This window comes from Myodes glareolus, chromosome 10, assembly GCF_982192425.1.
Source record: "Myodes glareolus chromosome 10, mMyoGla1.1, whole genome shotgun sequence".
NCBI lineage: Eukaryota > Metazoa > Chordata > Mammalia > Rodentia > Cricetidae > Myodes > Myodes glareolus.
In genome coordinates, this window is record NC_142035.1 from 14726801 (window position 1) to 14754304 (window position 27504).

At 40.9% G+C, this 27504-nt stretch overlaps 1 long non-coding RNA gene and 1 pseudogene across 1 annotated transcript; both read left to right on the top strand.

Moving 5' to 3' along the window:
• The first annotated feature begins 7792 nt into the window (after nucleotides 1-7792).
• On the top strand, nucleotides 7793-26663 carry LOC125404841 (uncharacterized). Its single transcript, XR_007233391.3, has 3 exons — nucleotides 7793-7881; nucleotides 10771-10850; nucleotides 25928-26663. It is a non-coding gene; the product is annotated as an uncharacterized LOC125404841 (long non-coding RNA).
• On the top strand, nucleotides 10998-13920 carry LOC146892754 (antileukoproteinase-like; annotated as a pseudogene).
• Nucleotides 26664-27504: the final 841 nt, after the last annotated feature.

Here is a 27504-nt window from a genome sequence, read left to right on the forward strand (position 1 = left end):
CAGAAATGGGTTAATTTAAGTAATAAGAGATAGTAGGACAAGGCTAAGCTATAGACTGATCTGTTATAATTAATGTATGTGTGTCATTTTTTTATTTTAGTTTACATACCTACCACAGTTTCCCTATTTCCCCTCCCTCCTCTCCTCCTCTTCTCTACCCACCTCCATTCTACTTTCCCCCATCCACTTCTCCTCCATCTCCATTCATATGGGGTAAGGTCTCCCTTGCGTATCAAGAAAGCATGACATATCAAGTAGAGGCAGAACCAAGCTCCTTTCCCCTGCATCAAGGCTGAACAAGGTATCTCTCCATAGGGAATAGGTTACAAGAGCCAGTTCATGCATCAGGGACAGGTTCTGGTCCCACTGCTAGGAGCCCTACAAAAGACCAATCTACACAACTGTCACCCAGATGCAGAGGGCCTAGGTTGATCCCGTGCTGGCTCCGTAACTGTTGGTCCAGAGTCCCTGAGTTCCCACAAGCTCTAGTCAGCTATATCTGTGGGTTTTCCCATCATGACTTTGACTACCCCTTGCTCATATAATCCCTTCTCCCTCTCTTCAACTGGACTACCAGAGCCCAGATCAGTGCTTGGCTATAGATCTCTGCATCTGCTTCCATCAGGTACTGGATGAAGGCTTTATGATGACAATTAGACTAGTCACCAATCTGACTACAGGAAAAGGCTAGTTCAGGCACCCTCTCCACTATTGCTAGGAGTCTTAGCTGGGGTCATCCTTGTGGGTTCCTGAGAGTTTCCCTGGCACCAAGTTTCTCACTAGCTCCATCTGTCAAGACATCTCTTTCATTACTCTCCCTCCCTGTCCTGCCCCCAGCTCAACCATCCTGATCCTCCATGCTCCCATTCCCCCATCCTCTTCCCTCTACTACCCACCAACCCCCAGTTTACCCAAGACATCTCATCTTTTCCTCTTCCCTGGAAGATCCATACATCCCTCTTAGGGTCCTCCTTGGTACCTCGCTTTTTTGGTGCTGAGGATTGTAGCCTGGTTATCCTTTGCTTTGCATCTAATATCCACTTATGAGTGAGTACATACTGTGTTCGTCTTTCTGGGTCTTGGTTACCTCACTCAGGATGATTTTTTTTTCTAGTTCCATCCATTTTCCTGCAAATTTCAGGATGTCATTGTTTTATCCTACCGAGTAAAACTTTATTGTGTAGACATATCACATTTTCTTTATCCATTCTTCAGTTGAGAAGCATCTGGGTTGTTTCTAGGTTCTGGCTATTATGAATAATTCTGCTATGAACATAGTTGAGCAAGTGTCCTTGTGGTATGATTGAGCATCCTTTGGGTATATGCCCAAGAGTGGTATTGCTGGGTGTTGAGGTAGATTGATTCTCAATTTTCTGAGAAACCTCCATACTGATGTGGGATTTCCTTCCGTATGTGGGTGCTGGGGATCGAACCCTGGTCCTCTGGAAGAGCAGTCAGTGCTCTTAACCACTGAGCCATCTCTCCAGCCCCTCTACTTTATTTTTTTATTTTTCCTGGATTCTGGTTTCTGGAATAAAGTTTGCTTCTGGTTTGTTAGACTTTGGTGGTCTTTCCCCATCTTTGCAAGACCCCCCTGGACCCAACAGGATAGGCTCTAAATCTACACAGAGAAATTCTGTTTTGAAAAACCAAAGAGAGAGAGAGAGAGAGAGAGAGAGAGAGAGAGAGAGAGAGAGAGAGAACTATACTTAGGCTGTAGACAGTAGATACTAAATCCCATTCTATTTTCTCAATCATGGATGACTAATCAAATGCAGTGTTTCTCATGAATTCTTCAAGGAAGTTTGGGAGCCATTACTGTTTAATTGTTTGGTGGCAGAGAACTCAGAGTGTTTAAGATTGTGTACATTGCTTCTTTCTCAGAACAGACACATGAACAACTCAAGACAATGAGTTGCACCTGAGTGTCTTGGAAGACAGGGAACAAGTAGTTCATGAGTCAGCAGGGATGGAGTTAGAGTGGAGCTCATTCCCAGGGAGATCTGTGAGAACCAGGAAGTACAGCCAACTCATCTCCCCTCCCCCAGTCTCTCCCATATGAAAGGAAGAGGACCGAGATGTTGCTTGTTACTTTCTGTATGGTATTGGATGTACAATTGGCTCACAGACTGTTTCCTTCCTTCCTAGCCATTTAGAACGTATGTATTCTTATGTGGGGAATGCCACTTGAGAAGTAGCTGTCTGACTGGAGAAGATGTTAAAATATATTCACATAGATGTATCACTGACTGAGAATTTTATTCTTATTCACAGGAGGAAGAATAACACCAAACACAAAAGCTATCATCTGGTACAGTTTTCTTCTTCATTTGAACACCTTTCCTGATTATTCCCACCATTCCTGTGGGGCTCTACACATGAATGAATGTTTCTCTTGGGTTAGGCACAACCTACAGACAGCTTCTGAAACATGGGCAAATACACAAACCTTGAGCTTAACCCAGCAGCAGGAGCTTGGTGATATTCTAAAGGCTTGGCCATGTCCTGCACATGTGGACAGGGACTGGATGACAAACAGGGTACAGTGACTGGGGAGGGCAGGTGACTGAGACAAAAGAGCTGTTGGGACTCACGCCAGTAGTCAGCAGTGGGAACACTGAGGCAGGAGGATGGACTATATATTTTTAAAATAAATAATGAGCCATATGGTCACCTATGTCTTTAATCCCAGGGGGATCTTTGTGAGTTAGAGGCCAGTTGAATCTTCATAGTGAGTTCTAGTCAAGCCAATGCTGCACAGGGAGAGCTTGACTCAAAAAATCAAGTCAACAAACAAAAATAGTAAAGAAAGAGGCTGAGTTTTTAAGGTGTAAGTATACCTAACAATTGACCAGTGGACTGTTAGCTTTAATTCCTTAAAAAATATTGGTAGAGAGATACATATTAAAATTTACCACGTTGATATTAAAAATCTTGGAAATAAATAAAAAGATATCTTGACTGGATGAAACTGAAAATAAAATAGCGAATTGGAAGTTAGTACAGAGGAACTCACCTGGTCTATAACACAGAGAGATGAAGAAGGAACTCTTACAAGGAGAGACAAAACTTAATAGACAGCCACTAGGACTTTCAGAAAGAGAATGGAGAAAATGACTGAGAAGTGGTTTCCAAGAGATAAGGGAAGACAATTCTCAGGATTAAGTGAAGACACACACCTTCAGGTTAAAAGTACACAGTTGAGACTTCAAACACACACACACACACACACACACACACACACACACACACACACACACACGGCCTGCTCCAAATTCTGGTCTCCAAATTCAAGTGAGAGCGAGTTCCAGGAAAGCAGCTGGGGCTGTTACACAGAGAAACCCCCGTCTTGAAAACAAAGCAAGCAAACAAACAACAAAAGAAAACAAAACCCCAAATCAAAACCACCACTATCAACAACAAAAAGCAGTCAGTGGTCTTTAATGTCTCTCAATATAAATGAACTCAATTCCCCAATAAAAAGGCACAGCCTCACAAAATGGGCATGAAAACAGGATCCATCTTTCTCCTGCATATAGGAAAAACAGAGAAACACCTCAACAGTAAAGGTAGACATTATTTCAAAGTAAATGGTAGGAAAAAGATTTACAATCAAATTGACATAATAAGAAAGCTGGTGTCGCTATACTAATATCTAACAAAATAGACTTCAAACCAAAATTAATCAAAGTAGATGGAGAAGGACATTTCATACTCACCAAAAGGAAAATCCACCAAGATGATGTCTCAATTCTGAACACCTATGTCCCCAGTGCAAGGACACTCACATTTGTAAAATAAGCATTACTAGGGGTTGGAGATATATCTCAGTGGTTAAGAGTATTGACTGCTCTTCCAGAGGACCCAGGTTCAAATCCCAGCACCCACATGGCAACTCACAACTGTCTGTAATGCCACTTGCAGGGGATCAGACATTAGTGGCAAAGCACTAATGCACATAAAAAAGAAACATTACTAAAGCTTAAATCACACATCAAACCCCCATGCATTAGTAGTGGAAGACTTCAACATCTTCCTTACTCTTGCCAATGGACAGGTTGTCCAGACAGAAACTAAACAGAGAAATAATAGAAATAACAGACTTTTTGACTCAAATGGACCTAACAGATATTTACAGAACATTTCACCCAAAAACAAAAGAATGTACCTCCTTCTCATCACCTCACAGAACCTCCAAAATTGGCCATATACTTGCTAACAAATGAAGTCTCAATGGATACCGATAACTCCCTGCATCCTACACTATCATGGATCAAAACTGGATTTCAGCAAAAAAGAAAGCCTACAAGCCTACAAGCCCATGGTAACTGAACAACTCTCTACTGAGTTACCACCGGGCCAAGGGAGAAATAAAGAGATTAAAGCTTCCTAGAAATCCATGAAAATGAACGCACAGCACACCCAAATGAGCGTGGTGCTAAGAGGAAAAGTCACAGCACCAAGTTCTTGCAAAAAGGAAGTTAGAGAATTCTGATACCAGAGACTTAAAAGCACACCTGAAAGACCTAGAATAAAAGAAACAAACACACCCAAAATGAAGAGACAGTAGGAAATAATGAAACTCAGGGCTAAAATCAATGAATAGAAACAAAGAGAACAATACAAAGAATCAATGAAACAAAGAGTTGGTTCTTTGAGAAAATAATCAAGACAGACACACCCTAATGCAAACTAAAAGGCAGAGAGAGAGAGAGAGAGAGAGAGAGAGAGAGAGAGAGAGAGAGAGAACAACAACCAAATAAGCAAACTAAAAAGGGGAGATAACAGACACCTGGAAAATCCAAAGAATCATTAGGTCATACTTCCAAAAACCTGTACTCCACAAAATTGGAAAATCTAAAAGAAATGGACAATTTTCTCAATAGATAGTATTTACCAAAATCAAACCAAGATCAGAAAATCAATTTAAATAGACCCATAACCCTCAATGAAATAGAAGCAGTCATTAAAAGTCTCCCAACTAATAATAATAATAATAATAATGCCCAGGGCTAGATGGTTTTAGCACAAGAATTCTATCAGACATTCAAAAAAAGAGCTAATATCAATAATCCTCAAATTATTCCACAAAAGAAGGAGCATTTCCAAGTTCATTTTATGAGGCCACAGTAACCCTGATCCCCAAACCATGCAAAGACTATTATAGACCAATTTCCCTCATGGATATAGATACAAAAATACTCAATAGTAAGCTGAATCCAAGAACACATCAAAAAGATCATTCACCATAATCAAGTAGGCTTCATCCCAGAGTTGCAGGGATCGGTCAACATACAAAAGTCTGTCAAGGTAATCTACCACAAATAAACTGAAAGAAAAAACCCACATGATCATCTTACCAGATGCTGAAAAAGTCTTTGACAAAATCCAGCATGTCTTCATGATCAAAGTCTTTGAGTTATCAGGGATACAAAGGACATACCTAAACAATAAAGACAATATGCAGCAAGAGGACAGCCAACATCAGATTAAATGGAGGGAAATGTAAAGCAACTCCACTAAAATCAGGAACAGCACAAGAGATATAACACTCTCGCTATATCTATACAATATAGTACTTGAAGTTTTAATTAGAGAAGTAAGACAACAAAAGGAGATTAAGGGGACACAATTTGGAAAGGAAGAAGTCAAAGCACTGCTATTTGCAGATGATATGATACTATACATAAGTGAACCCCAAAATTCTATCAGGGAACTCCTACAATTGATAAACACCTTCAATGAAGTGACTGTATATAAAATGAACTAAAAAAACCCCAACAAACAGTAGCCCTCCTATATACAAATGATAAACAGATTGAGGAAGAAATCAGGAAATCAACACCCTTCACAATAGCCTCAAATAATATAAAATACCTTGGTATAACTAACCAAGCAAGTGAAAGACCTGTATATCAAGAACTTCAAGTCTGTGAGTAGACGAGCCTGGTCTACAGAGTGAGTTCCAGGACAGGCTCCAAAGCTACAGAGAAACCCTGTCTAAAAAAAGAAAAAAACAAACAAACAAAAAAAAAACAACAAAAAAAAAAACCAAAAAAGAAAAAAAAAGAGCTTCAGGTCTCTGTCTTAAAAAACCAAAGCAATCTACAGATTCAATGCAATTCCCATGAAAATCTCCACACAATTCTTTATAGACCTTGAAAGAATAATACTCAACTTCATATGGAAAAACAAAAAACCTGGGATAGCTAAAACCAACCTGTACAATAAAAGAACTTCCAGAGGTACTACCATCTCTGATATCAAGCTCTTCTACAGAGCAATGGGGGGCGGGAGGGGACGACGACGACTGCATAGTATCAGCATGAAAACGAACAGGTTGATCAATGAAATTGAATCAAAGATCAAAGGGCTGCTGAAAAGCTGTAGCCACGGTGGAATGCGGTGGGAGACTGATGCAAGCAAACGCTTGCCACCTGCGTAGAGAGGGTTAAGCCGGAAGGGAAAGAGGGACACCCACGGCCTGTGGCTCTGTGGTGGCAGCAGCGGTTGTGACAGGAGGGAGGGAGGAGCAAGAGCCAAGTGGAGAATACAGCCAGAAGTTAACACACTAACAGATGGTTAGTTAGTGTTAACAGATAAAAAAGAGACATATGGTGGGAGAGCAGGCAGAGGCAGAGTGTGTGTGTGTGTGTGTGTGTGTGTGTGTGTGTGTGTGTGTGAGAGAGAGAGAGAGAGAGAGAGAGAGAGAGAAAGAGAGAGAGAGACAGAGAGACAGAGACAGAGACAGAGAGAGAGACAGAGACAGAGAGCAGGGGCCGGAATGCAGAGCCCAAGAGTCCTGGGTGAATTCGGATAAATTTTGCAATGATTGGTGATTGGATTTAGACTTGGTGCTGCCCACTTCCAATCCTGTGCCAGAATCTGAAGCCTAAAGCAATTTGTCCACTGTGATAGGCTTTTGGGTCATGTAGGCAGAAGAAGATCCAAAGCCTGAATGTTTTGGCATCCTAGGGATTCAGGGAGGAACAGATTGAGTGGGAACTGGTTGGGGTTGCTCTTGGTGCAGTTGCATCTTTGGCAGAGTACCTCGAAAATCAGAAGAGGTCCTGAACTTCTAAAGGCAGTAACTTGGAACAGGCAACTTACTGGGCCAAAAGCCAGTCCAGCCTAGTGGAGAGAGGGAGTAAGGAGAGGAGTGGTTTCCCCTCATGGCCAGGGACTAGGGCGGGGTAGGGTGGGGGGAGTCAGGTCATCTGTGCCAATGCACTAGATGATAAGAAGTTTTGAAATCCCCAGTTAGTGGGTTTCTCCACCCATGCAATAAGTCAGATCAGTCAGAATTAAAGTACAGACTTAATGAGCAAAGCACCCCTGGGTGATTCTTGGGGAAGGGGGTGGGGAAGCAGAAGAGAATTCATGCTGCAGATCTAGGGGCCAGATCTTAAATAAATATCCTGTAGCTCTGGGAGCGGGGGAGGGGGGGCGACTCTTGGGAGGCTTTCTAAGAAGGGTGGGGTTTGGAATGGGTGTGAGAGAACAAAGTGGAGATTCCTAACAATATACACATAGAACAGTAAAAATTAAAGAAAAAGAGACCAATACTGGGCTGTGGCGGTGCACACCTTTAATCCCAGCATTCAAGAGGCAGAGGCAGGTGGATCTCTGTGAGTTTGAGGCCAGCCTACCACTGTTCTGCCCTGCCAGGCCCAAGACAGATTCTTTATTCGCTAACCAATAAAGGCAATATACAGGAATTCCCACACTAAGTAGCCACACTAGTTGCCATAGAAACCAGGTGGTGTATGCCTTTAATCCTAGCCATAGAGAGGACTATGAAATGGGAGGAGACAGCTCTCAGACATAGTCTCATTATGAGATTCCTGGAGTCAGAATAGCCATTTTCAGACTGAGGTCAAGGTAATAGCCAGTGGCTGGCTGCTTTGCTTTTTGGGTCTTCAGGTTGAACCCCAATATCAATCTCCGAGCTCTTATTAATTGTGTTTCAGACAACAGTCTTGATATAGGGGGCAAGGGGCTTGGTCATGCCTCAATGTGGTATGCCAGATTTTGTTGACTCCTGAGGGAGGAATGGATGAGGTGGGATGGGGGGAGAACAGGGGAGAGAAGGGAAGGGAGGGAGAACTGGGGTTGGTATGTAATATGAAAAAGAATTTTTTAATTAAAAAAAGAAACAGAGTCAAACTTATCAGACAGTTTCTCCTGGGAAGAAAGGTGATTGGGAAGGTCACACTGCCTAGGAACGGTAAGTAAAGTAAGTAGCTCTGAGTGTTCAGGGTTCCCAGACAGAAAGTGGCATTGAAATTCAGGACTTAAACAATAGTTATTTGGCTGAACCTTGAGGTTGGGAGAACGTTCAGAAAGTCCATTGCTGAGAAGTTATCTCTACTAAAGTTGTTCTGTGCCTGACCTTAATTCAGCAATAAACACCTGGGAAACTGTCCTTGAGTATTTGTCCTCAGGGGCAACCAGTTTGCTTTGAATCCATTCTGAAGTTTAAAATTGACTGTCTTTGTAACCGAAGACAATATTGCTTTCCTATGTCAGTCTGAGTAATGAAAAATATCCTAGTGTTATTTCTATTCATCAAAATTATACAACAAGCAGAAATCATCTTCCTGGCCATCCACAGCTATATGTAACATGGACTGGGGGCCACCAGTTCCCATGATCTGCTCCAGCACAGTTAAAAAGAATACCTTAGGATAGTGGGTTTAGGGAACATTTTTTTTAAATCTGAGAGTAATTAGGAATATGTTTCTGTCTATCTGACAGGTAGATAATGAAACCCACATGTTTTCTAATGGTAATTTCTCTCATACATCATCTTAAATCTTCTCTGAAATCTGTCTCCACATTGCTACATAGTCTTTTACAGCTTCTTAATTAGCGATACATAGTCTCCAATGCTTGCAGCTCTGCCCAGTCTGTTTCTTCTCTGTCCAGTTCTCCTCTCACTGCTCCCCGTCTAGCTCTTCTCTGCTCTTCTCCTACCACCCTCTATCTCTCACTTCTGTCTAGATTTTGCCTCTGCATTCTGCTGCTGCTTCTGCTGCTTGGTTGTTTATTTCTCTGCCCCCTCCAGCCAAAACTCTGGATGGTTATAAGTCATGTAGTTTCTCTCAGGCTAGGAAGGTCACTTAGGCTGGCCAGTGTGTGAGTGCTTGGCCTTGCATGTACTCTAAGTTGGTGAGAGTTCTTAGACAGTAAGTAATCAGTTTGCTGAACCTTAAGCCCGAGACTGGGACTACATGCAAATTATTGTGAAAGTTACAACTAATAAATAAAGTTGCTTCTATTCTGACCTCGAATCAGTAAAACAACACCTGAAAGAATGACCTTGTGTACATGTCTCTAGGGACAACCAGATGTTGGTCTCTAGAGGCAACTAGCTTGCTTAGAATTTGCTGAGGTCTCAGCTGTGTTTGTGACTGAGAATTTTCCTGTATCAGTATGAGTTATGAAAAATATCCTAGTATTATTTCTGTACATAAAAATTATATAATTAGGCAGAATCATCTTCTAGAGCATCCACAGTTATATGTGTGCCCAATAGATGGAATATTTTCATGAGATAAACACACAAGCAGTGGGAATACACCCAAAGCCGTTATTTTTAGGGGAGGGATGTGGTGGCACATGAGGGAAATTACAGATGGAAAACAACTGGTTTCCACAGCCATTAAACCCCATGAACTTTGCCTAGTGGGGCTCCACCAGTCACCCCACAGACTTTGCCCAATGGGGCTCCCCAAGTGTGTTGACTTGTTAAATACTAGCCACTCTTGTATACTCCCACTACCCTCTACATATATGTGTGCCAGGTAGATGGAATATTCTCATGAGATGAACACACAAGCAGTGGGAAAAATACCCGGAGATATTATTAGGGAAGAAATGCATGCACATGAGAAAAATTACAGACATAGACAAAGTTATTTATAGACAATGGTCCCGTAAGCCTTGTTTCATGAGATTCTCTCCGTCAGATAGTTGTATGTTTGGTGGGTTGAATTTATAGATATCAATTGTCATCTGTTGCATATTCTCAGTGGCCCTGGCAAAGCCTTTGCTATCGGCAGTCCTCAGCAATGATCTCTTGTAGCAAGGGATGCAATTCATTCATTATTTTAAGGATCATTTCAAATTCTTAATACCAGGAACGATCTCATTTCCAAGTCATTTCATGCCTAAGAAACTGATCTCCCAAGAGATTTGCGGAAGGCAAGGCCCTTCCGGGTACACCTTTCATTTGTTTAGGGTTTGTTTTCCACGTTTCAGTCATGGAACAGGCACTGGGCAAACAGCGGTGCCAATAATTTGACAGAGATAAATGTCGGTGATTTAAGCCATGTGTCATCTGTATTTTGAGAAGAAATTTGCACTGAGCAACAGGTTAGAGTTTCTTTTTTTATGTCATAATTATTTAGTTATATTTGGAGAGAATGTACAGGTTATATTTAGAAACATATATTTACATATACACATATATGTGTGTGTGTGTGTGTGTGTGTGTGTGTGTGTATTATATAAATCCACATCCATAAAGGCATTCAATGGCACTGAAAAGAAAGGCCATTAATTGGATGGAGACTGAGGAAAGATTCATGGAGGAGTTTGGAGGGAGGAAAGGTGAGCAAGAAATGTAATTATAACATAATACTAAAAGTTAAAAGATTCAAAAGAAAAAATATGGAATATAGTATCATTTTATATTTTAACTAATAAAAATGAAATTATTTTAATATGATAATTAATGTTTGTAAAAATTGCTTGTAATGTTTATAGAATGCACCTACATTCCAACCAACTTTGCAAATAAATATCGAATGCTTTTGAAGGACAAAAACAAAGCATCAAGTTGTAAGGTAATGGCAGTATGATAAATTCTTTTATACTCTAAAAATACTTTTATTCATTTTACATACCAGATACAGTTCCCCCTCCCTCACCTTCCCCTGCTTCCCCCCATGTGATCCTGAGCTGGCTTTTCAGAGTCCATTCCATATGGTGGGATGCCTTGCTCAGCCTCGACGCAGGGAGTAGGTACTTGGTCCTGCCTCAACTGAATGTGCCAGGTTTGGTTGACTCACCATGGGAGGCCTTACTCTTTCTGAGAAGTGGATGGGGGTGGGCTGGGGGGAGGATAGAGTTTCAAAATTTCAGAAGGTCCAGGAACACGAGAAATAGAGGTGCATAGTACAATCTCAACTGAGAATCCACGTCGTATGTTTCAGTGTCAGGTCCTGTTGGCCCTTTTGTGACTCACCCTCTCTGCTCTTCTCTACCAGTAAGGGCAACAGGCTTTCAGATTTCAGAGTGCTCAAGGCTTAGGTGGTTGGTCACCTGGAATGTTCCTCTAAGGACAACCTAAAACCAACTTCTTTCATTTTCAACTCTCTGGTAGTTCCTCTGCTGGCCTCATGGTCCTGCCTGAAACAGGGTGTCTACAATTCACCTCCTTATAAAGACTTTTGTTCTCTGGCTAAGCTTCCTGACTATGTAATAGCAGCTGGGGGGTCCAAATACACTCCGCTGGAACCACGCCTAGAGTGATGCTTGGGACTGGTCACCTGAGTCACTTTGCATTCACCAAAAGTCCAACAGATTCTACTCTGTCATGGTGCTCCTTGCTCTGGGGATCCTGGCATCCTGGACTGTGGAAGGAGATAAAAATGGTGACACATTTCAGTACACCAAAGAAGAGGAACTGACAAACTTTGCCAGTACAAGGCAAAATGTATCTAATTCCTTGCACTTTACTGAAAAGTCTTCCAGATATTATGGGACTATAGGCTGAAGATGGATGCCCCAATATTGCAAAAGAACTTTGGGTGACTGTCCAGGCCGCGAGATGTCTCTGTCATTTCTAGAAATTTGGAAGTTGCTTACAATGCACTTTCTGTTTACTTAGATATATATCGTCATGGAGTCTTTGATGGCGTTGAAGATAGATATAGTCTTCCTTAGTTATAACAAAAGATAAATTAGATACAAAGCTTTATACTCACAAGGATAAAATAGATGATAGAATATTGTCTTTAATTTTTGTCTAATACAAATAGACTAAATACTGTAACTGTAATTCTTGCTTTATAACTGTTTTGTATATGTAATTTTACCACGTTAAAGTTAAAACCCTCCTTTTCATTTACACTGAAAAGGGGAGATAATGTGGGATGTCCTTCTGTATATGTGTTGCTTTTATTGGTTGTTGAATAAAGCTGTTTCGGCCAATGGCTTAATAGAGTAAAGCCAGGCAGGAAACCCTAACAGAGATAGAGAGATACCATGTAGCTGTTGACGGAGTAACATGCCACACCAATAAGCCGCAGCCTTGTGACAATACACAGATTAAAAGAAATGTTTTTAAGGTTATAGCTACTCAGTAAGAAGCCTAAGACATTGGCCAAACAATTGTAACTGATAATAAGCCTCACAGTGGTTACTTCATGAGTAGCTTCAGGAACAGATGGGCAGAGAAAAACTGGTCCAGGGACCAGCAGGATGGAGGATACTTCTAGTTACAGGTGAGTTGGAGTTACTTTGGTCCTAACCTGCCTAGAATGCAGGAGGTGAGGGCTCGTGGTTGTTTTCAGTGTGCTCTCTTCTCTAAGGTATTCCAACTTACTCCGGACCTGCTGGAGGAACCCATGTCTTTCCGGGGTCTGAGGTTTCTATGAGGCTTCAAGGCACACGGAAATGCTCTCATGAGTCAGCCATCCAGTGAGCTCAGGACTCACTCTATCTCTGTTCCTGTCCTTTAAACCTTTCTGTTTCTGCCTCTGGCTTTAGTTCAACTGATCTCACATGTTTGTTTTCTTCATATTTATCTATCTTGGTCTCCATTATTCCTACTCTCCCCTTCTGTTTTTTCTGTGTCCCCTTCTTTCTTAACCCTGAGGTGGAAAAACCTGACTGGGCACCCTGTGCCTTTTGTTTTCAGGCTGTGATTTTCCCTGGTCATATGTCTTTCTTGATCAAGTCTGTCATTTTTGCTTGCTTGTTTTGTTTTGTTTTCTTCACCTAGGGTTAGTGAGATAATTCTCTTGTAAGTTTTGGGCTACTGGGATGAGGATCTATACTCTGGAAAGTGGTCCTTTGTTTAGGAATTATGATAGATACTCCATACTCTCCTAATATCTTGACATTCTCTATAGATGCTATCAAAATTGGAGCCTGCCCTTCTAGAAAGCCTGCCAAGTGCCGTAGGGAGGAGAAATCAGAGAGTGATTCTGACCGACAATGCCTGGGGAGTAAAAGGTGCTGCTAAGTTCATTGTGATATCAAATGCATTGACCCTCTTCCCATCTGTAGACCAGGTGAGCCAGCAGAGGAACCCGGAGGAGAGGAATGAAATCAAGACCTAGCACTGAAGGGGACAGGATTGAGGGAAGGGTCTGCCTAGAAATCCTTGTTTCTAAGAGCTGTTGAGGGCAACACATCAGTCAGTCAGTTAAGGCATCATGTGGCCCTTGGCAGGAAGAGCCACTTGTCTGAAGCAGCCGCTCTGTAACGTTTTTGCAAATAATCATCCTGGCGTTTAGACAGTTTGATGGAAGCCATCAAACCTTTCAGTACCACACAGCTGGTCACCTGCATTGACCAGAGGCCAGATGTTCTAGAGAAACCAGGTGCTGTTTCTGGGGACATATCTGGGAGGAGGTGATTGAGGTGAGGGGTGAATGGGGATGACCTTCCTTGCTTGGGCTGGAGAGGGTGGGTTAAAGAAGCAACAATGTGGTGCCTAAATCTTACCACATCTGACCTATGGTTCTTTTGTTGCCAGTGAGGACGAAGCCTGGGAGGTGCCCAAAGGTTCAAGGACGATGTTTGATGCTGAATCCTCCCAATATGTGTGAGAGGGATGGCCAGTGTGAAGGCAACTATAAGTGCTGCCAGGGCATGTGTGGGAAAATCTGCGTTCTCCCACAGTGAAGTACGGAGTGGGCTGGGGTGGACAGAGAGCTTTCCTCTACCCTTTCAGCTCTCCTCAGCCCTTTCAGCTCCAGGCTCTGGAGGTCAAGGCTTTGGGCATGGAGACTCTAACCAAAAGCTGTGTGACTTGTCCTTTAAGGCACTTTGCACTGTTTCTTAGGGCAAAGATATAGGATTGCCTGTGTCTTTGAGCCTCCTGCAGGCTGTCTGGGTAAGAGCCATGGACGAATGACTTTCTGAGTCTCTCTCTCTGCAGAATGAAAATTCTGAAGTTAAAAAGGTTTTGCAAGGCACTGTATACATTATTTGTTATCCAATTTGTTTATTTCATGGTGTCTGGGTTCAAAGCAGAAGGGAGAGATATAATTAGAGGATTGCTTAGTTCAATGCTCTTGAGTTTGGAATTTTACAATGCAAATGAGACTCATTCTCCTGAAATCCAAATCCTCTCAACTGCAGCCCCACTTTGCCTTTAATCTCTCTCCACTGACTTCCTCATGGAGGAGCTTATGGAAATGATTTGATTGGTTCCTATGTTGATGGTCTTATCTTATTTTCTCTTTTTAACCTGATTCCTGATGTTTGGAGAAAGCTCTGATCTCGTGCTCTGTGTGCTCTAGAAACTTCTTTGCTCCCAGGTTTCCCAACTTCCAGGCTTGGATCCTGTCAACAGGGTTTTCTTCTGTCATCAGTAACTCCTTTTGGCACATGTTTAGCATTCAGGAGATCTTAAGAAAATACCACTGGAGAGCAAATAAATAAAAGCATTTACTTCTCTAAGCACACCCTGTCTCTGTGATTCACTGAGGGTATGGGTGTGGGAAGAATCAATAAGGGTAGGCTTGGGGATGAGACTTCCTTCTACACTCACGGAGAAGGATGATTATTCCAGGTGTGGGCACTCTTGAATCTACACTATGAATCTAACTGTACTGACGATATGACATTTGGAAAAGTGACTTTACCTCCTAAATATCATGTTTTTAACCTTCAAAGTGTTAACAGAGACCTCTTAAGTACAATGAAAGGGGAACCAGGGGTTGCAACAGGGTACAGAGTGTGCATAATGTGCGGAGTGTGCAGAAGAATGCAGTGTGTATGGAATTGCAGAGGGTGCAAAGGGGTGCAAGGTGTGCGCAGTATGCAGAGGGTGCAGACAGGGGCAAAGTGTGTGTAATATGTATATGATTAAGTAGGTATCAAAACCCAACAGAGTCCCGTTCTGCTGACTTCCTCTCAGGATTCAGTTAGGGTTGCCTCAGAGTAGCAAAGGGGCTTAGGTTGTGGACTGAACTCATATGCTTGCCATTCCAGTGATGGCTCTTTGTTGTTCTGCTTTAATTCTAACGTTCTTGTCCTAGCTGTCTATAGTTTCTTAGCTCTAATTCTCTGCTTCAATTTTATTTCCAATTCCAATTCTCTCTTACACACCTTTAATCCCAGCACTCAGGAGGCAGAGGCAGACAGATCTCTGTGAGTTTGAGGCCAGCCTGGTCTACAAGAGCTAGTTCCAGGACATCTAGAGCTACACAGAGAAACCCTGTCTTGAAGAAACAACAACAAAAATCTCTGTTCCAATCCATTCCTGCTCTAATTATTCTACATTCCTTTTCTCTCCTTCATTTTCCTACATTCTTTATCCTTCTACATTCTTTACTCTTTCAATCTTATTTCTTCCATTGTTATGAATTTCCAAGCATCATACACACACACACACACACACACACACACACACATACACACACACACACACACATTCATTAGCAACTTGTTAGTAATAAAAAAACTACAAGGAAAATTCTCGGGACACAAGCATTCTTTGAAGATAAGTAGCAAAACTTATCAAAAACTTACAAGGGTAGCTAGTTTGTAGCCAACCACAGCTGCAGCTGTGAGGAGGTCCTGGCCGTCTCTTAAAGACGGCTGCTACAGGTTAAAAAAGGGAGAAGACTAAACCATTGAGAGATCTAAGGAAGAGGCAAAGAACACAGGTACTATTTCCACTCTGTGAAAGTCCTTCCTGTAATCACCCCACAAGGACTTCCATTTGGCCAAATCGTCCTGCCAGGGAGTTAATTATAGACAACAAGCTTCTAATTTTTTTTTTTTAAATTGCAGGGTATGACGAAAGGTTTGACTATTTATTTTATTTGCCAAAATTGCAAAGTTGTGGGGAAAGACATCTTTCTAACAGAGCACAGGAAAACTGCGTCTGATATGAGGAACACACTGCAGGGGAGCAAGAGACTTTGCAGTCAGAGTCGGCCAGCCTGAGTGACTCTAACCTCCACCAGATGTGTAATCTCAACCTTCCAAATGTCAGCTGATCTACTGTGTAACCTTTAGAGCCCATGAAGCAGGATACAATCAGTATAATCACAGCTGCTTGGTACAGAGTAAGGTATTCCTGGGGAAGGAAGGCTCTTCCAAGGAAGGGGAAGAGAATCTACAGTTATGGGTGGATGGGGTGTGGAGAGACTGGAAGGGGAAGACTCAGCAGTAACGGGGAGGGAAGATGAGGGTAAGGGAAGAAACACAGGGAAGTACAGCTAAAGCTAAATGTCATTTGAGGGGTCAAATGAAAACCTAATACAATAGAAACATCTTAAAATATACACATATATAAAAGAAATCTAAATGGAATCACTAAATAATAGGAGAGACATAGCCTTAATTAGACACCTCTCACCACCAAGTGAAACCTCCACTGCTAGAAATGGGTTGCATCTAATTGAGTTGTTTAGTAAAGGGGACCTATGGACCCCCCAAACAATCCAGGTTATTGCCAAGGCTATTGGTTGCTCTCCACAAATGGATGAGGAGGCCCTGCTGCTGAAGATAACACGTACGTAACTCATTGAAATGAAGAAGTCCAGCTGTTGCTTATCAAAAGCCTTCACCCACACGACTAGAGTTAATGGTATTGGAAGGTACTCTGCATGCTACCAGAGGAGAAAGGTAAATACTAAAAGAACTACAAACCCCTCAATCTTCAACAGTGTCCTGCCTGCATCACAAGTCTGTACAATAGTGGCACAAAAGTTGTAGAAGTAACCACCCACTATCTGATTGGATTTAAGGCCCACTCCATGAGAAGCAGCTCATCCCCAACACTGCTTGGATGGGTAAGAATCTGATACTAGATTGACCATGGACCTAGGGGAAAACAAAATACTACTATAGTCAATAACTCATAATGAGGAATCCAATGCCTGGCATTGAGATTTTCATTTAATAATCTATACCTTCTGGGGACAGCATTGTCCACAAAGGCAGGATACCTGCCACAGAGAAACATGCACATTGGTGCTGCAGCCCTATTCACAATAACAAAAGTGTGGAATAGGCCTAGATGTCTACCAACAAATGATCGGCTAGTATATAATTTAATTTTAATCGACCATAATAAGAATAAAATTATACCATTTGTAATAAGAGAGGAACACACAGAGATAATTAAACTGGAAATCACTATGTTAAATGAAATAAACCAGAGTCATAAAATAGATGCCATATGCTTTTTCTTGCATGGGAAATCTTGTGTGTGCATGTGTGCATATACCTAAGACAGAGATGGTAGGGTAAATAAAGGCAAGCAGAGAGAGGTGGAAGAGAACGAGATGAGGCAATGGAGGTGGAGTGTGAGCCGAGTACATGAAGGGCATGTGAGGAAATGTCACAAAGAAATCCATTCCTGTGCTGTGCTGAAGAAGGAACATAGATAAAAGCACAATTGTCAAATCTGAGATAGGAGAGCTATGTGGTATCCCTAGGAATCTGTCTAATCCTTTTCCATTGCCCTAAGCAGGCCTTGGAGATTAGACTGAGAGTGCACAACTAACATTGAGCACAGGGCCTTGTGAGCTCAGTACGTACTGTATACCAAGAACCAGTTCTTACTGAGCTTAGTAATAAACAGATAGGATGATGCTGATCTTATTCATGGGTCAAAGAACAAAGTCTTTGTCCAGTCCTCTGAGTCAAAGACACAGCTAGCAAAAAGGAGAATAAGATTGGAAAAAGAAAGCAAAATATAACAAGTCAACAAAAATCAAAATTGCAAAACTAAGTAGCATGATATTTAAGAGCAGAATTCAAGGAAATTTGGAAAAGAACTTCAACATAGAAAATTAATGTACTAATAATGATGAGACCGATGATGTAAAAAGGAAATGGGTATCTGGGGGAAAATAAGTCATAGACATGGTGTCTTCATGCTGAAAGGAAGCAGTCAACCTGAAACAATGAAGAAGGAGAACTTGAGGACGCTTGAAAGCCAAAGTTACCAAGTGTTTGGCAAACTAAAATATTGTGTTTGAAATACTAGCTGGAGCAACAATACGAGAGAAGGAAATCAAAGGGACACAAACTATCTCTGTTTGCAGAACACATGATACTATACATTAGAGATTTCAAAGGTTCTACCAGAGAATATCTAGAAATGATAAACTGCCCTAAAATTAATGAAACCACAAAGACCCCAGATAGCCAAGGCAAACTTGAACCGAAAAACAATGCTAGAAGAATCACAGTTCCAGGTCTTAGTCTATATTACAGAGCCAGAGTAGTAGAAACCAGCACCAAAACAGAAATGGAGACTAGTGGAACAAAGTTGAGGACCCAAACATAAGAGCACATAACTTCAGGCACTTAATATTGGACAAAGATGCCAAAATGTAAGCTGGAAAAAAGAAAGCATCTTCACCACATGGCCCTGGAAAAACTGGATATCTACAGGCAGAAGACAGATAATGATAGAGGCTGGCCTCTATCACTAAATGTGGCCTAATTAAGAAGTTAGTTGTACAGCAAAGTTCTAGATTCTCCAGAACCATAGAGAACATTCTGTGATTAGGAAATCCATCTTCCACCTCTCTGGGACTTCATTCATTTCTCTCTCTTTCATGTGGTGGCATGATTTCTAGTATAATCAAGTTGAACTTCATGTTCTAAATTAGATGAAAAAGCTCTGTGGTGTGACAGGAACAATATCAAGAGTTTGTGAACACTGAGTGCATGATTTTACCTGCTAATTCCCCTCGATGTTTACCCTGAGTGGGCTCAGCAGAAGGATCTTTGTCGACGATAACTGTGGCATCTAATTCTGCCCAAGTGTCATGACAGTGACTCAGGTGGGTGTTTATGGAGTCAGAAGTGAGCAGAGTGGCTCCTGCTGCAGGCGATAGATCAGATTCCACTGCATGCTGCCTTTTGATTCAGGAATGAAAGGTAGAAAGAAAGTGAATGTTTGTGTGATGTTGCTACTGGATGCAGAGTATCTTCTGTGCACTTCAGACCTTCATAGAAACTTGAATGGCATTTATGTGAACCTAATCACGATGGTTAGACTAAGTTCATAACTCAGCCCCGACTTCTGACTTCCTCCCCGACACCACTCAGTATCAGAAGTGAACTATAAATTGCTGAGATGCCACTTAAAATCCCCCCTAAACCTCGACAGACTCTATCCCTCTGATGTTGCTGAGGCTTAGAGAAAGCAGGGAACTTTGCCCCTTCCATGTCCATGGAGAGTAGAACTTTGGTCTGAAAGATGGCATACCACTGGGATTTTCTAGAGTCTAGAGGAGAATCAGAACACAGGGTACCTTGAATTAAGAGGGAGGTGAAGAACATGATGGAGATGAAGGGACATGCTTCCCTGCCCAGGAACACAGTATCCTAAGTAAGCAAGACCAAGTCTAGATGGGATCCTGAGGCCAATGGACATTTGGTCCAAAACCATGCATCCCAGAAGCCCTTGTAAAACTGTGCTATGCTTATCTCTTTAAAGTAATAATATTTCTCAAAATTATAATGGCTGCAATTTTATTATGGGTTACAAATATTGAGAGATAAAAGATGAAGCATGGGCTGGGACTATAGAAACTATATGGAAAACAATTTGGTGGAGTAAGCCATTGCAATTTAATGATAAAAGCAGTCTGGACCTGGAAGTGGGGAGTGTGGGGATCAGTTAGTATGTGTGTGTGCAAGATGAAAGCAGTGAATCTAATCTCATTTTTCTGCATGTGGAAATATATATATATATATATATATATATATATATATATATATATATATATATGCCTTCTACCCACAGTTGGTCTATGAACTCACAGAGATGGGGCAGCCTGTGCAGGGCCTGCACAGGTCTGTGCCAGCTCCCCTGCTTAAATATAATGGCTTCCAGTTTGGTAGGGTTTGTTTGTTTTTTTTTGGGGGGAGTGTTGTTGGGGTTTTGTTTGTTTGTATTTTTTTTTGAGATAGGGTTTCTCTATGTATCTTGCCCCAGAACTCACAGTGTAGACCAGGGTGACCTCTAACTCAGAAATCCACCTGCCTCTGCCTCCCAAGTGCTGGGATTAAAGGCGTGCCCCACTATTGCCTCATATGGAATTCCTGAGTGTGAGAATAATTGGATCTCTGTTTCTTGTGCCTTCTCTTAAGCTCTTTATGTCCTATGCTACTCCAATGTGGTAGTTTTTGTTGTATCTTATTATGTTTTATTTTATTATATTTTATTATTATCCCTTAGAAGACTATTTTTTTAAATGAGAGGTGGAAAGGGAGTTGATCAGGATGGGATGGGAGGTAGGAAGGAACTGGGAGGAGTAGAGGAAGGAGAAACCATAATCAGGATATATTATGTGAGAAAAAAATCTATTTTTAATAAAAGCAATATATGCATATATATAATTTATAAATTTTATTATCAGACTCAATGTAAAAATACCACACACCAAAATTAATCAGAAGTCTATGTATCTTAATGAACTTATCTACTATAGATTTCATCATTTCTCCTTTCCTTTCCTCCCTCCAACCTCTTCCATGCCTCCCCACTCCTAAAATTTACGGCTTCTTTTACTTTAACTGTTATTGGTATATATATTTGTATAGATCAAATGCAGAGATACATAAATACAACCTGCTGGGAGCAGACCATCTGGTACCGGGTGATGACTTCGGGGACTCAGCCCTGGGGAAAACTCATTCTCCCTCTCTCAGCCTCCCCCTCCCACGTCATCGCAGCTGTCCTTGCTCTCCTTGATCAGGTCTTGTTTAAGCAGCCATGTTGTTGAAGTGTCCTGGCGGAAGTTTGCCTGCCATTGCTAGGAGACCCAGTCTCACAGCACGTTTCCTGGTCCTTAGCCCTTACAGTCTTTCTGCCTCTCTTTAGCAATGTTCGCCAAACCTTGGTTGTAGAATTCTGTGCTGAAGCCATCTGGTCCTGGGTTTTTTTTTTGGTTAGGATATTTTTGATGACTGTTTCTATTTCTTTAGCAGTTATAGGTCTGTTTAATTAGCCTATCTGGTCTTGATTTAATTTTGGTAAATGATATTTATCCAGAAAATTGTCCATTTCCTTTAAGTTTTCCAATTTTGTGGAGTAGAAGTTTTTGAATATGATCTGATGATTTTCTGGATTTCCTCTGTGTCTATTGATATATGCCCCCTTTCATTTCTGTTTTTGTTAATTTGGATGTTCTCTCTCTGCTTTTTAATTAGTTTGGATAAAAGTTTGTCTATTTTGTTAATTTTTTCAAAGAACCAACTCTTTGTCTCATTGATTCTTTGTATTGTTTTCTTTGTTTCTTTTTTTGTTGATTTTAGCTCTCAATTTAATTATTTCCTGCACCTACTTTTCCTGGGTAAGTTTGCTTCTTTTTGATTTAGAGTTTTCAGGTGTGCTGTTAACTCACTAGTGTGGGATTTTTCCAGCTTCTTTATGTAGGCATTTAGTGATATGAACTTTCCTCTTAATACTTGTTTTAATTGTGTCTTATAAAATTGGGTATGTTGTGTGGTCATTTTCATTGAATTTTAGGAAAGCTTTAATTTCTTCCTTTATTTCTTCCTTGACCTATTGATGATTCAGGTGAGCATTGTTTAATTTCCATGTGTTTGTGGGCTTTCTGAATTTGGTGTCATGTTGAATTCTAATTTTATGCCATGGTGATCTGATAAGATACACAGGGTTATTCCAATTTTTTTTATGTCTATTGAGGTTCGCTTTGCTGCCTAGTATGTGCTCAACTTTTCAGAAGATTTCATGAGGTGCTGAGAAGAAGGTATATTGTTTTATGTTTAGATGGAATATTCTATAGATGTCTGTTACGTCCATTTGAGTTAACAGTTAACATCTGTTGGTTTCCTTATTTCTCTGTTAATCTTCTGTCTGATTGACCTGTCCAGTGGTGAAAGTGGAGTGTAGAAGTCTCCTGCTATTAGTGTGTGGGATTTAATGTGTGATTTAAGCTTTAGAAGGATTTCTTTTACATATGAGGGTGCCCTTGTATTTGGAGCATAGATGTTCAATATTGAGATTTGCTCTTGATGGATTTTTCCTGTGACTAATATGAAAAAAAATGAGGATTCAAAGGCCATAACCTCTGCCCTTAATAAATCAATTTATTAAGGGGATAATGAGCACCAGAAAGGGGAGTATATACGTTACCCATCCTGAGCTATTCCCTTCTTGGTGGAAGCAGGCTGATCTGTGACTGGGCATACATCTCTTACCAGGACCCATATTGGCGTTGTGACAGTCTGAGAAAAAACACAAACATACCCTCTCTCGTGAGTTAGCAGGGGGGCTGGCAGCTGCCAGTGGAGGGAGATAGGATCTCTCCATCTCACCAAGAGCAGTGTTGTGTTCCTTGGCAGGGATGCCCAGTGCTTGTAAGTTGGGCTGAGTTCCTTATCATCAAAACTGAGGAAGTTCATATGGAAAAGGACCTCTTTTAAGGCCAGATGAGGATCTCTTTTAGCTCCGGTGAGATAGTCCTGGCAACAACTCCTTAAGAGCTCTGTTGGTCCTCTCCACAATGGCTTGTCCCTGTGGATTGTAGGCTATGCCAGTGGTATGGGAAATCTTCCAAGAGCTCAGAAAGTCATTGAATTGTTGAGAGGCATAGGCAGGACCCTTATCTCTCTTAAGTGCCCAAGGTCTCCCCATCACTACCATGTCTGACTTAAGGCCCTTGATAGCATTGACAACTTTCTTTCCAGAAAGGGCGAAGACATAGACAAAGGAGGAACAGGTATCTATTATCACATGAACATATTTAAGATTGCCTAAGGGGGTATAGTATGTAACATCCATCTGCCAGATGGCATTAGACAACAAACCCTGGGGATGAACTCCTGCACGTTGAAGTGGTTCTAAGGGTCTTTTGCCTTCCCCCTTTTTGGACTGGGCTGTATAAGAACTTGAAATAATAAACTTGAGGTGAATCACAGTATTCACTGAATGGCCTCCTGATTTTATCTGTTGTCTAGTCTATTTCTTTTTTAATCCTCACCTTTTCTTCTACTATGGACGAACAAGTCAGGTGGGACCCTCAGAAGTGGCACCTTGAGTGTGGGACTTGGATAAGGAGGAATAGCGTGAATAGCGTGAATAACATGAATAGCGTGAATAGCGTGACTAGCGTGATGCACACAGCACCGACATCACAGTGAAAGTGAAAAGTGAGCGCCTGGGAAAAAAAGTAAAAGTGAAGACGTGGTGAGTTGCTCAGGAGTAAACTTGTATACAAATTTAGTAAATATGGAGCAGAAAGATAGTAGTTAACTGCCTGGACAATTGCTGGGGTATATTTTAAAGGCCATAGGAGCTCAAGTAGAGCAGCAACAGGTACTGAAATTCTTAGAGTTTGTAAATATTTTGAATTTCCCACTTCCTCCTCCACACTGGTGGTGCAGTCCCCACACTATCTCCTCACTGTTCCAGCACTCGGGGGAAGGAGTGACTCCATCCACCCATATTCCCAGTCAACTCAACCTGCAGCTGCTGCATGGGGCACGAGGTCTGGTGATGCCTGCAGTCTGATGCCTCTGGGCACTACTGAGGCAACTGTTGGTCTCGGGGTCCCAGAGGAACAGCCAAGCCATCAAGAGCACAGCTCCTGCTCAGCCCCAACCTGGAGGGCAATGTCAGGCCCTCAGCGAGTTGCCCTCCACTCCACTCAGTCAAGAGTCTGTGAAAATGCTAATTCATCCTGAGCGAGGCACCTATCAAAGTGATAATGCTGCCTGTCAGTTAATGGGACCTTTGCAGCATGGATTAGATTATTTTAGATTTAAAGGATTGGTTTTCTTTTTTTAAGGAGTTTTGCTTGCAACATATGGGACAGCTTCAGCAGAGTCTTGCCCATTCAGGGTTAGTTATTGCTCTAGAGAAAGTACAGAGGCAGCTGCCTTTCCAGTATTTGGGACATATGTTGTATCCTAAAGAAATTAAGCCTCAAAAAATTGAAAATTAAGAAAGATACCTTACAAACTTCAAATAAGTTTCAGAAATTATTGGGAAGTATTCAATGACTGTGATCATATTTAAAATTGTCTATGGGAGATCTTGAGACCCTCAGTGAGATTCTAAAGAGGAGTGGTGATCTCAGTTCCCCTAGACATCTTACAGATGGAGCTAGACAGGTACTGGCTCAGATTGTATATGCAATACGACATCTGCAGGTACATTATATTAATTATGGTCAACCTTGGCAAGCATATATTTTGCCACAAGACTTACTCCTACACAAGTATTATGGGAAAACTGTCCTCTTTATGGCTACATCTCCTGTTTCACCAGTTAAGGTATTAAATCCTTATTTTGAAGCAGTAGCTTGTTTGGCTAGAATCTAGGCAATATTTTGGTAGAGAACCTAGTGTGATCAATGTTCTTTATACTAGACAATAGGTTTATTGGGTATTTCAAAGTAATGATTACTGAGCAATTGCATTTGTTCAATTTTAAGGTCAAATTGATAATTATTTTCTAGATGATTGATTGTTGTGATTTGCACAAGTGCATTCCTTTACTTTTTTCTCAAATTGTAATGAAAGATCCCTTAAAAGATTATATGTTAATTTTTGCAGATGGTTCTTTTAGTGGAGATCAGCATATGTCATTGATGGTAAAGGATATGTGGTACAAATGGATCTAGCTTCAGTTCAAATTGTTGAGCTATGAACTGTTGCTATGGTATTCCAGCTTTTTTCAAATTTTAATTTTTATACTGGCAGTCATTATATTTTTAGAGTTCTTCAAGTATTAGAGACTGGACCCTGCATTGGAACTAGTTATAGTCCAGTTGGAATACTATTTCAGCAGATTCAAGATGACATTCATCGAAGAAAGTTACCATGCTTTGTGGGTCATATTAGGGCACATTCAAATCTCTCTGGTCCATTAGCTGAAGGTAATACTTTAGCTGATAAATTTACTCAATTAATTGCTTGGTCTCAATTTGAGCCTGCTCAACAATCACATGCTTTTTATACCATCAAAGTAGTAAAAGTTTAAGAAAACAATTTGGTCTAACAAGAGAAATTGCTCATCAGATTGTTAAACAGTGTGATATAAACCCACAATATTTACCTGTACCACATCTGGGAGTAAATCCTCAAGGTCTGCTTCTTACTCATTTATGGTAAATGTATGCTACTCATGTTGCAGAATTTGATGAATTAAGATATGTGCATGTGACAGTTGATACATATTCAGGGTTCTTAATGACTACTGCACAAACTGGAGAAGCTACTATGTATGTGATAACTCATTGCTATAAATATATAAATAACTCATTTAATATACGGTAATTCCTAAAATTATAAAAACAGATAATGGATCCAGATAATTCAGTAAAGCATTTCAGCAATTTTTCTCCAAATGGAATATTGAGTATAAAACAGACTTTTCTTATAATCCTCAAGGACAGGAAATTGTAGAGTGTGCCCATGACTTGAAAACACAACTTCAAAAAATAAGTAAGGGGGAGTTATACCCCCAGTCACTGCATTATTCATTGAATCATGCCCTTTTACTCTAAATTTCTGAAATGTGGATGCCCATGATCAATCTGTTGTAGGCAGATTTTGACATGATGGCACCAGAGCGACTTTTGTGAAAGTAAAATGGAAAGACCCTTGCACTGGATTATGGAAAGGACCTGACCCTGTTTTAATATGCAGTCAAGGGTATGTTTGTGTTTTTTTTCCACAGGAAGTAAATGAAGCCTGATAACTCCCTGAACATTTGGTATGGTATGTGGACCAGAGGAATACCAACTTGGATGATATTGTGACTACTGGTGCTCACCCAGAAGAGTTGGAGTGAGATTGCTGAACCCATGTTCCTGATCCTCTGACATCATCATGCTGAAGTCTGAGAAAGAAAGGAGATTACAACAACAGTCAATGACTCCCATTTTCTTAGAGAAACTGCTACATGGACCACCTAGACAGCTATGAGTTTTATTACTCTGATTTTGGTCAAGGAACACTGTATCTACAATATAGCTTGGGACACAGATGTTAACTTTGCCAATGTGGTGTTTCATCTGCTGTTGGAATAGAGAGCCTGGAGAACTGAGACCTCAGAAACTTCCCTTCTGTGGGAAAGAAACTTACTTATTGAAGCAACGAAAGACTAAAGCCCCTCTCCAGCATAAGAGGAGGAATGGAATAATGGTTTTACTGATAATATTCAGTATTTGGAGACTATAGCAGCTTAAACATGCCTTTGGAATTGGTAGCAGTAATGCAGTTGGACTTTAAGAGTGGAAAGTACTCATACCTCACCCACCACAAGAACTTTCCCTTTGATTAGAACAAAATGGTGAGAATTGCAATTTGACCAATGGTGTCTTCATTGATAATGTTCATACTAGAATGATGGTATTGACCTGTTAAGTGTTTGTAACCATTTCTGTTCACTATGAAAATGTTGCTTGTTGAAGAAAAGGTTAGAGCTCATGTGTGAGGGATTTGCCATGATGATAATGAGTTCTTGGATTTGACACGTTTAATAAGACAAATATGGATTTTGATGAAGTTAAAACTGCTAAAGATCTCCTGGACCAATTTAAAAATAGGTCCTTCTATCTTAGACACCCTTTACTCCTTTATTAGGATGTATTGTAGTCATAGAGCATGTGTATTGCTAAGCATTATCTACTTGCCTATGATTATCCAGTTACTTGTGAATTCTCATTGGAAAGTTGGATCAGATATATGTGGTATCAAGCTGTGCACTCTTCCTCAATCCTTTATAAACAGATACTGGTAGTCAAAGATGGGTAAGATCTTTTTTCCTTCAGTCAGTTCTAAGACAAGACATGCATGACAGAATATGTGTACTAGTGATGGGTAAGTCTGGAAGGTTGATGAAGACAGCTTAAGACAGGCACAGTTGTTTGTGCTGTGGCAGAAGCATAGGCATTAATAATTAAATTAAAAAGGGGAACTATCAGAGCCCACAGCATGAATCCATTCCATCTTGACTTGAAAGTTAGAGAGTTCAGACATATTCTTGTTCCTTCAAGGTTATATGACAGGATGCTTGACCTAAGGTGTGGTTACAGATGTTCTGCCTAGAAAAAAGATATTTTGATCTAGGGTGTGGTTACTTGATGTTTGGAGATGTGTGGAAGAAATTACTTTGTCCGTTCATTATATCATGGCAAGGAAGTCTTTTGCCTTTCGCCTTTCGCCTTTTTGGATTGGGGCATATAAGAACTTTGAATAATAAACTTGAGGCAAACCATATTATTTACTGGATATCTTCCTGATTCTATCTGT